At 40.6% G+C, this 8,145-nt stretch overlaps 1 pseudogene; it reads left to right on the top strand.

Annotated features, from left to right (window-relative positions):
* The first annotated feature begins 3,889 nt into the window (after window positions 1-3,889).
* Window positions 3,890-5,839, top strand: LOC147919454 (uncharacterized; annotated as a pseudogene).
* The last annotated feature ends 2,306 nt before the right edge of the window (window positions 5,840-8,145 follow it).

The raw sequence follows: 8,145 nt of genomic DNA, 5'->3' as shown, positions 1-8,145 counted from the left end.
ACCAATATCCAATAACCAAACAACATGAAACATAGAACCAGCAACCTAGCAATGTTTCTAATGACCCAACTCTAGCAACCTAGCAATGCCGGATAACAACCAATCAAGCCCCTAGAACATCCTCCTCTTCATTGCCTTGATTCCACGATCACACTTTGCCTTTACCTGCACCACAAACAAAAATTGAGATACATGAGTATTTTATAAACACTCAGTGAGGCAATCCTCCCATCTACTAGGCTATACACACAAGCAATAAGATCTCTACATGCCACAAACAACAATCAATAAAACAACAAAGCATGCATGCATCATCCGTCGTAACTGAAAGAAGGGTGTTGACCGACACCTGATGGTGTCGATCGACACTTACAATCTGGTGTTGACCGACACCATGCTCGACACTCCCGAAAACCCTAGTTTGTGTCGACCGACACCTCCACATGGTGTCGATCGACACTCGCAAAATTCTCGAGCCGTCCTCGCTTTGGTGTCGACCGACACCCCAACTGGTGTCGATCGACACCGATGCCGAGCATCGATTTCCTTCGATCAAAAACTCCGAATCTCGCCTCCAATCTTCTCCAATCCGCTCAATGCATTCCCAGAATAACCATAGAGAACTCAAAGAAACAACTACATAAGCACCAAATTACAGAAAAACTAGAGATCTTAGCTTAGATAAGCCATGGTCATGCACTCACCTCTTTGCAGGAAGATTCTGACCAACAGCAACGAATCCACCCTTCCTAGCAAGCTTCTAACTCCTTCCTACCTCCAAATCTCTCAAGAACAGCCAATAATTTCACCAATCTCCTCCCAAAAGCTCAAGAACATTTTTTCTCTCTTTGTTTTCTCAAAAACGGCGTGAGACAAAATAAAACACGACCTAGGTCGTTTTCTCACTTTAAATCTCGGTTCAATGGTTTTCCCTAAACTAAACCGGTCCAAATCGATAATTAAATCGAACTGGCCAAACCAGAAATATTGGTGCCGACTGACACCACCTTGGTGTCGATCGACACCCATCCCAGAAAACCCAAAATTTCACGTATAAGCACATATGGCTAAATTTACCTCTCAGATTGCTATGCTATTCATTGTTGTAGCCTTGGTTTGCGCTTTTGTTCCTGTAGTTTCAGTCGACGAATCTGAAACAAAATCATTATGGGATACTTGTCTTGTTAAAATCTTTCCTCATTGTGCCTTGAATATAATCGCCGTTGTTTTTGGAAATGCAACCATCAATGATTCTTGCTGCCACGATCTTGTTCAAGAAGGAAAAGTGTGTCACGATACTCTCATTAAATATATTGATGATAGACAAGACGTAATTGCCCGTCAAACACTATATTTGAAGAGGAGGGACTAATTGTGGAGTCATTGCGTTGCAATCTCAGAAACCGCTTAAATTATTTTGATTAAAAATTTGATAGTTTTGCTGTAACACTTGTTTTATCTGAAACATCCACTTCAGTACTTTTACAAAAAATAAAGCAAAGTAAATCTTTTTGAAGATAAGTAACACAACTTTGTATTTCTAACAAAAAAAAAAGTTATTACATATGAAATTTAATCCAAAAATCAGAGATTAATAGGACATATATTTTTGTTTACTGAATTTAATTTCCATATATAAAAATATATTAAATTTTGTGACACCTTAGTTTTAGGGACATGCAGAGATGTTTAAAAGAATTGATTTGGCCACCTATATCACCAAAGTGCAATTATCTTTTCGGTCAAAGGTACTGAGAGTACTCTGCAGTTAAGCTTGCTTATACTGGAGTACTCACAGGATGGGTGACCTTCTAGGAAATGACTTTCGGAACTGTGCGTGTGTGGACAAAACACAGGAAAGATCACGTAGTATTTTTTAGGGAAGGTAACAAGTATTTAAAACCTCCCTGACGTAGCAAACCAACCGTCAGACATAGATGGGCTCACGGGCCTAGTGAGAGGCATGAGGCCCATTAAGAAATGTGGGATCATGGACAGGGACATGGGGACCACTAAGAAGTGGCGCGTTACAAAATTACAACAACTAGTTTCCTACTTTTCATTCTAAATAATGACATATTATTTTTCGTCAATCTCAAGAGACAGATAAATATAGATTTTTATCTCTATGCTTAAGCTCTAATTCCTCAAATAAAAAAATAACAAAAACTGATTAGCAAAGCGAAAAAAAATCAATTTTAATTTCGAAACTGAAACAAAAACTTAAAGAGGTTTGAAACATTCGAATAAACTGTAGTTTGAATCATGTTAAAACAATATTTGTATATTAGTATTTTAACCATAGACTACTAGGGCTAAAATTTGATTAGTGTCCTTACCCATAAGTGGATTAGGATGCCAATGAAATTATAGTCCACATAATGATTTTAATTTATATATCTATATTTTTATTTCTTAATATAGTTTTCAAATTTTGTTTCTATTCTCTTTTAATAAGGGATCCTGTAAATATTGTTTTACATCTATTTTGAAATAACCCTGCCTTTTTTAATAATAATAATAATATAAGTAAATATCCCATAATATTTAATTACAGTCCAACCAATAACCAACAATAATCCAACATTCACAGCGGAAGACATTTCAAACCAACTCCAATATATTAAAATACAATACCAATCATAACCAATATAAACTAGTAACCAAGAATGCTTCTAAACAAGATTCTAACATAAATGACATGACCAACAACACACAATCGAGACCCTAGATAATTCTCCTCCTCATTGAACTGATTCCACACTACACATTACCTGCACTACAAACACAATGAGATGCGTGAGTATTACCAGAAATACCCAGTGAGACGATCCTCCCATTTACGAACTATATACACAAGCTAATCAAGAGTACAACCAGAAATAAAAACATAAAAATCAGCCATTGAATAGAACATCCAATAACACATTCACCACACCTACACATTATCGACATAAAACAAGTCGTACAACCCAATCGCTCTGATAAGCTCATGGTCACGCACTGACCTTTACAAGCTGATTCTAACAAAAAAAATATAACAAGGAGAGACTTTCCTCGTGTCTGAAACAGTCCAGAAACGTCCTAAAACAAGTCACACAACCAAAAGCAACCGTGAATCAAACTAGACAGAAACATTAGAAAAGAATAGTCTCAAATACGGAACCATAAAATAAAAACCAACTGTTAACTATCCAATCCCTCCGGTGAACAGCTAGCCCTTGTCCGTACAACATGGCTTATCTAACAACATGGCTTATCTAAGCTAAGTATGAGAACTCACACGCCTATGTCCGTACGTCCGTACAAGGAATCAAGATAGGCCGTCCGTACAACAAACCAAGATGGGCCGTCCGTACAGTTAGAAGGACCAGCGAATCCAGCCCATGAACAGAAGCCTTCAACGGTCGCCAACCCTCTAGAATCTGCTCAAAGAGCCGTTAGGCGAGTTGGTGCAAGTGGTGCAAGGGGGAGCTTAAGTCAAAATCACATGTCTAACTTAGAAGAGATGTTGCTATCCTTGTGTGTATTTGTGCATAGGATCTTAGTAGAATATTCCATTTGTAAATTGTCTATATTTAGTTTGTACCTAGGATCTAAATCAAGTAAGAAGAAATAAACCTTCGTCTCCTTTACACTTTTCCGATTACACTATAAACAATCTCTATACTCTCTCATTTGTTCTATCGTAACTTGCTACACAAGAAACTCTTTTGTTCTTTCTAATCTTACATGGTATCAGAGCGGTTACGCTCCTCATTCTAAATTCTCACACCCACCAAATACTTCCGCTTCCATTTCTTTCTCTTTAACCTCCTTCTGTTTCTACTTTGAAAGTCCACTTCATTTATCCATTGGACAATAGCTTTTACCCAACGGTCACTTCGACATGGAAGGTTCTAAAACCTTGATTGTTCCAGTTACACTCAAAGGAGAGAACTACTTGTTGTGGGCAAGAACCACAAAGACGGCACTATGTGGCCGAGGGCTTTGGACCTATATTACATCGAACGAAGCTCCAAAAGAAGAGCCAACCGAAGACGGCAAAGCTGTAGCCACTAGTGGTGAAGAAAAATGGTTTCCAGAAGACCAAAGTGTTCTAGCCATCATTCAGAACTCCCTTGATGCTCCAATACTTGAAGCCTACTCGTATTGCGAAACGGCCAAGGATCTATGGGACACATTACAAAATGTGTTCGGCAACACTACCAATTTAAACCGAGTATTTGAGATCAAGAGGGCCATTAACAACCTCAGCCAAGAAGATATGGAGTTTACCAAACATTTTGGAAAGTTTCGGTCCCTATGGGCTGAGCTTGAGATGCTCCGACCGGCCACCCTCGATCCGTCCATCTTAAACGAGCAGGGAGAACAAGATAAGGTGTTTGGTCTACTTCTATCGCTGAATCCCTCTTACAACGATCTTATCAAACACATCTTGAGGTCAGACAAACTTCCAAGCCTTGATGATGTTTGTAGCCAGATCCAGAAGGAACATGGCTCTATGGGTTTGTTTGGGAGCAAAGGAGAGCTTGTAACGGCCAACAAGGTGGAGATAGCTTCCGCAAATAAAGGCTATTTCAAGCATGATGACAAGAATCCACCTATTTGTGACCATTGTAAGAAGGTTAGCCATTTTAAGAGACGGTGCTGGATTCTCCACCCTCATCTCCGAGCAAGTCGCCCTATGACTAACCGTGGAGGACCACGAGCTAATCAAGCTACCATGATGGGAGAAGCAACAACTTCCGAACAAAACTAGCAAGCCTCCGGAGGAAATGGAACGGCTCTCGCAGCCTCTTCCAAGCTAGTAAGGAAATCAGACCTTGATGCACTCATCAAAGCCCTCAAGGAGGCCTCCGGTAACTCTTATCTTGCTTTAAAACCAACTAAACCTCTTATTGTTGATTCTAGCGCATCTCATCACATGATTAGTGATTCTAAGTTTATTAGTGAAATTAAACCTGCTAGTGGAAATGTAATTATAGCAAATGGGGATAAGGTACCAGTAGAAGGCATTGGAAACTTAAAACTGTTTGATAAAACCTCTAAAGCTTTCTATATGCCGAGTTTTACATCAAATCTTTTATCAGTTAAGAAAGCAACCACTGATTTAAATTGTTATGCAATATTTGGGCCTAATGATGTATATTTTCAGGATATTGAGACAAGTAAAGTGCTTGGCCAGGGAGTCACTAAAGATGATCTATACTTGCTTGAGGACTTGAATCGACCATCTTCTAATTTATCTTGTTTTAGTTCGATTATTGTTAAAGCAAACAATGGTATTTTAATATCAGATAATGGTGGGGAGTACACAAGTCATACCTTCAAGCAACACCTTACCAAACATGGCATAATTCACCAAACAAGTTGTCCCTACACTCCACAACAAAACGGTGTAGCTGAGAGGAAGAATAGACATCTCATGGAGGTAGCAAGGTCCATGATGTTTCACACAAATGTTCCAAAACGCTTTTGGGGCGATGTTGTCCTTGCCGCATGCTATCTCATCAACCGGATTCCATTTGAGGTACTAAACAAAGACAAACCCACCTTTGATCACTTACGTGTGTTTGGATGTATTTGTTTTGTCTTAAAACCAGGTGAATTAAGGGACAAACTCGATGCCAAAAGTACCAAAAGCATGTTTATCGGCTACTCTACAACTCAAAAAGGCTACAAATGCTATGATCCTGAGTCTAGACGTGTCATGGTGTCTGATGATGTGAAGTTTGTGGAAACTCGGGGATACTATGACAAGAAAAATTGGGACGAGCTTCGTGACCTATCCGCATCGTCATCCGATCGCGCCGAGAACCTCCATATTATCCTTTAGCGGCTAAGTGTTGAAACAATCGGGACGCCGACAAATCAGCTGGGCGAAACTCATCTGGAGACCGTGTTTCACCTGTTGAACCTAAGACGAATGGCTCAGATGCAACCCTCACTCCGCCTACCTCCGGTAACCCATCCAAGTCAAATGAAGAGCAATAACTAGAGGAGGATAGTCAACCTGATGAGCAACTTATATATGATGATGATGATGATGAAACACATGATGATCGGGAGGTTATCCCATTACAGAGAAGTCAACGGTTACAACAGGCTCATGGGGAGGTTGTTCCCTTAAGGCACAGTCAACGGCTACAAAAGGTTCCTCGCATATTCTACAACAATGTTGCAGTTGCACATCCTATTCAAGCGGTGTGCACTCTAGCTCACTTTCCTTTGGAACACCAAGTCTTTCTTGGTCAAGTGGACAAACACTGGCTACCAAGAACTTATGATGAAGCCAAGGAACACAAGGTGCGGTGTGACGCCGTTAGTGCTGAAAAGACGGCAATGGAGATAAACCACACTTGGGATGAGGCTTACTTACCCAAAGGCAAGAAGGCAGTCACTTCCTGATGGATCTTTACTACTAAATACAAGAGTGATGGGGAGATTGAACGCTATAAGGCGCGACTTATTGCACGAGGATTCACACAAACGTATGGGGAGGACTTTCTTGATACGTTTGCTCCGGTAGCGAAACTCCACACTGTCCATGTGGTTCTCTCATTGGCTGCCAACTTGGATTGGGAACTGTGGCAAATGGACGTCAAGAATGCATTCTTGCAAGGCGAACACGAGGATGAAGTACAGGCAACCTCCACCCGGCTTATAAGAGACCATTGGTCCAGGCAAAGTCTTCAAGCTCAACAAGGCAATCTATGGTTTAAAACAGTCACCAAGAGCCTGGTACCATAAACTGAGTACCACATTGCTTGGGAGAGGCTTTCACAAATCAGAGGCTGATAACACCCTCTTCACACTACCAAGTGAAAAAGGTATTGTAGTCATTTTAGTATATGTTGATGACATCATCATATCTGGAAGTGACAAGGTAGGCATTAAAGAAACTAAAGGCTTTCTTAAATCAGTCTTTGCCATCAAAGATCTAGGAGAGCTTAAATATTTTCTTGGGATAGAAATATATAGGTCTAATGAGGGTTTATTTCTATCACAAAGGAAATATGCTCTTGATCTTTTAAGTGAAGCAGGGAAACTTGGAACCAAGGCAGTAACAACACCACTTGAAGAAAGCTATAAGACAGGAGGAAAGGGGGAGCTTGAGACAGCTCCATTCGAAGATGTTACAAGATATCGGCGATTAGTGGGTAAGCTCATATACCTTACCATTACTCGACCTAATATTTGCTTTGCTGTGAACCAGGTGAGCCAGCACATGAAAAATCCAACAATACATCATTGGCACATGGTGAATCGGATCCTCAAGTACATCAAAGGTGCACCAGGGCAAGGCATTTGGATGGGAAGGAACGAAAACACGGAACTAGTGGGCTATTGCGATGCTGACTACGCAAGAGACTGTGTGGATCGTCGATCAACCACAGGATATTGCACATTCTTAGGAGGCAACCTTGTGACATGGAAAAGCAAGAAACAAAAAGTAGTATCGCTATTAAGTGCTGAAGCCGAGTGTAGGGCCATGAGAAAACTAACTACCGAGTTGATGTGGCTTAAAGCCTTCTAAAAGGATCTTGGAGTTGAGTCATCAAAACCTATCACCATGCACTGTGATAATAAAGCAGCCATTCACATAGCCACAAACTCGGTGTTTCATGAGAGGACAAAACACATCGAAGTTGATTGTCACAAGGTGAGAGAACAGATTCAGCTTGGTGTCACTCTTCCAAGCCACACCAACAACAAAGAACAACTAGCCGATATCCTTACCAAAGCAGCCAGTCCGCAAGTGTGTGAGTATATTCACTCGAAGCTTGGTCTTAAAGACCTTACTCGACCATGAGTTTTCCTAATGTGGCACCTATACTTTTTTTTCCTTATGTATAGTTTTTCCCAAGTGGTTTTCTATACTATGGTTTTTTTAATGAGGTGGGTGCTCGTTAGTCCAAGCTTAATCGATCAAAGCTTGAGGGGGAGTATGAGAACTCACACGTCTATGTCCGTATGTCCGTACAAGGAATCAAGATAGGCCGTCCGTACAATGAACCAAGATGGGCCGTCCGTACAGTTAGAAGGACCAACAAATCCAGCTCATTAACAGAAGCCTTCAACGGTCGCCAACCCTCTAGAATCTTCTCAAAGAGCCATTAGGCGAGTTGGTGCAAGTGGTGC

Source organism: Camelina sativa, chromosome 20 (assembly GCF_030686135.1).
Source record: "Camelina sativa cultivar CO46 ecotype springtype chromosome 20, ASM3068613v1".
In the NCBI taxonomy this organism is placed as follows: domain Eukaryota; kingdom Viridiplantae; phylum Streptophyta; class Magnoliopsida; order Brassicales; family Brassicaceae; genus Camelina; species Camelina sativa.
Note: the sequence above shows the minus strand (reverse complement) of the source record. Positions and strands in the feature narration are given on the sequence as shown.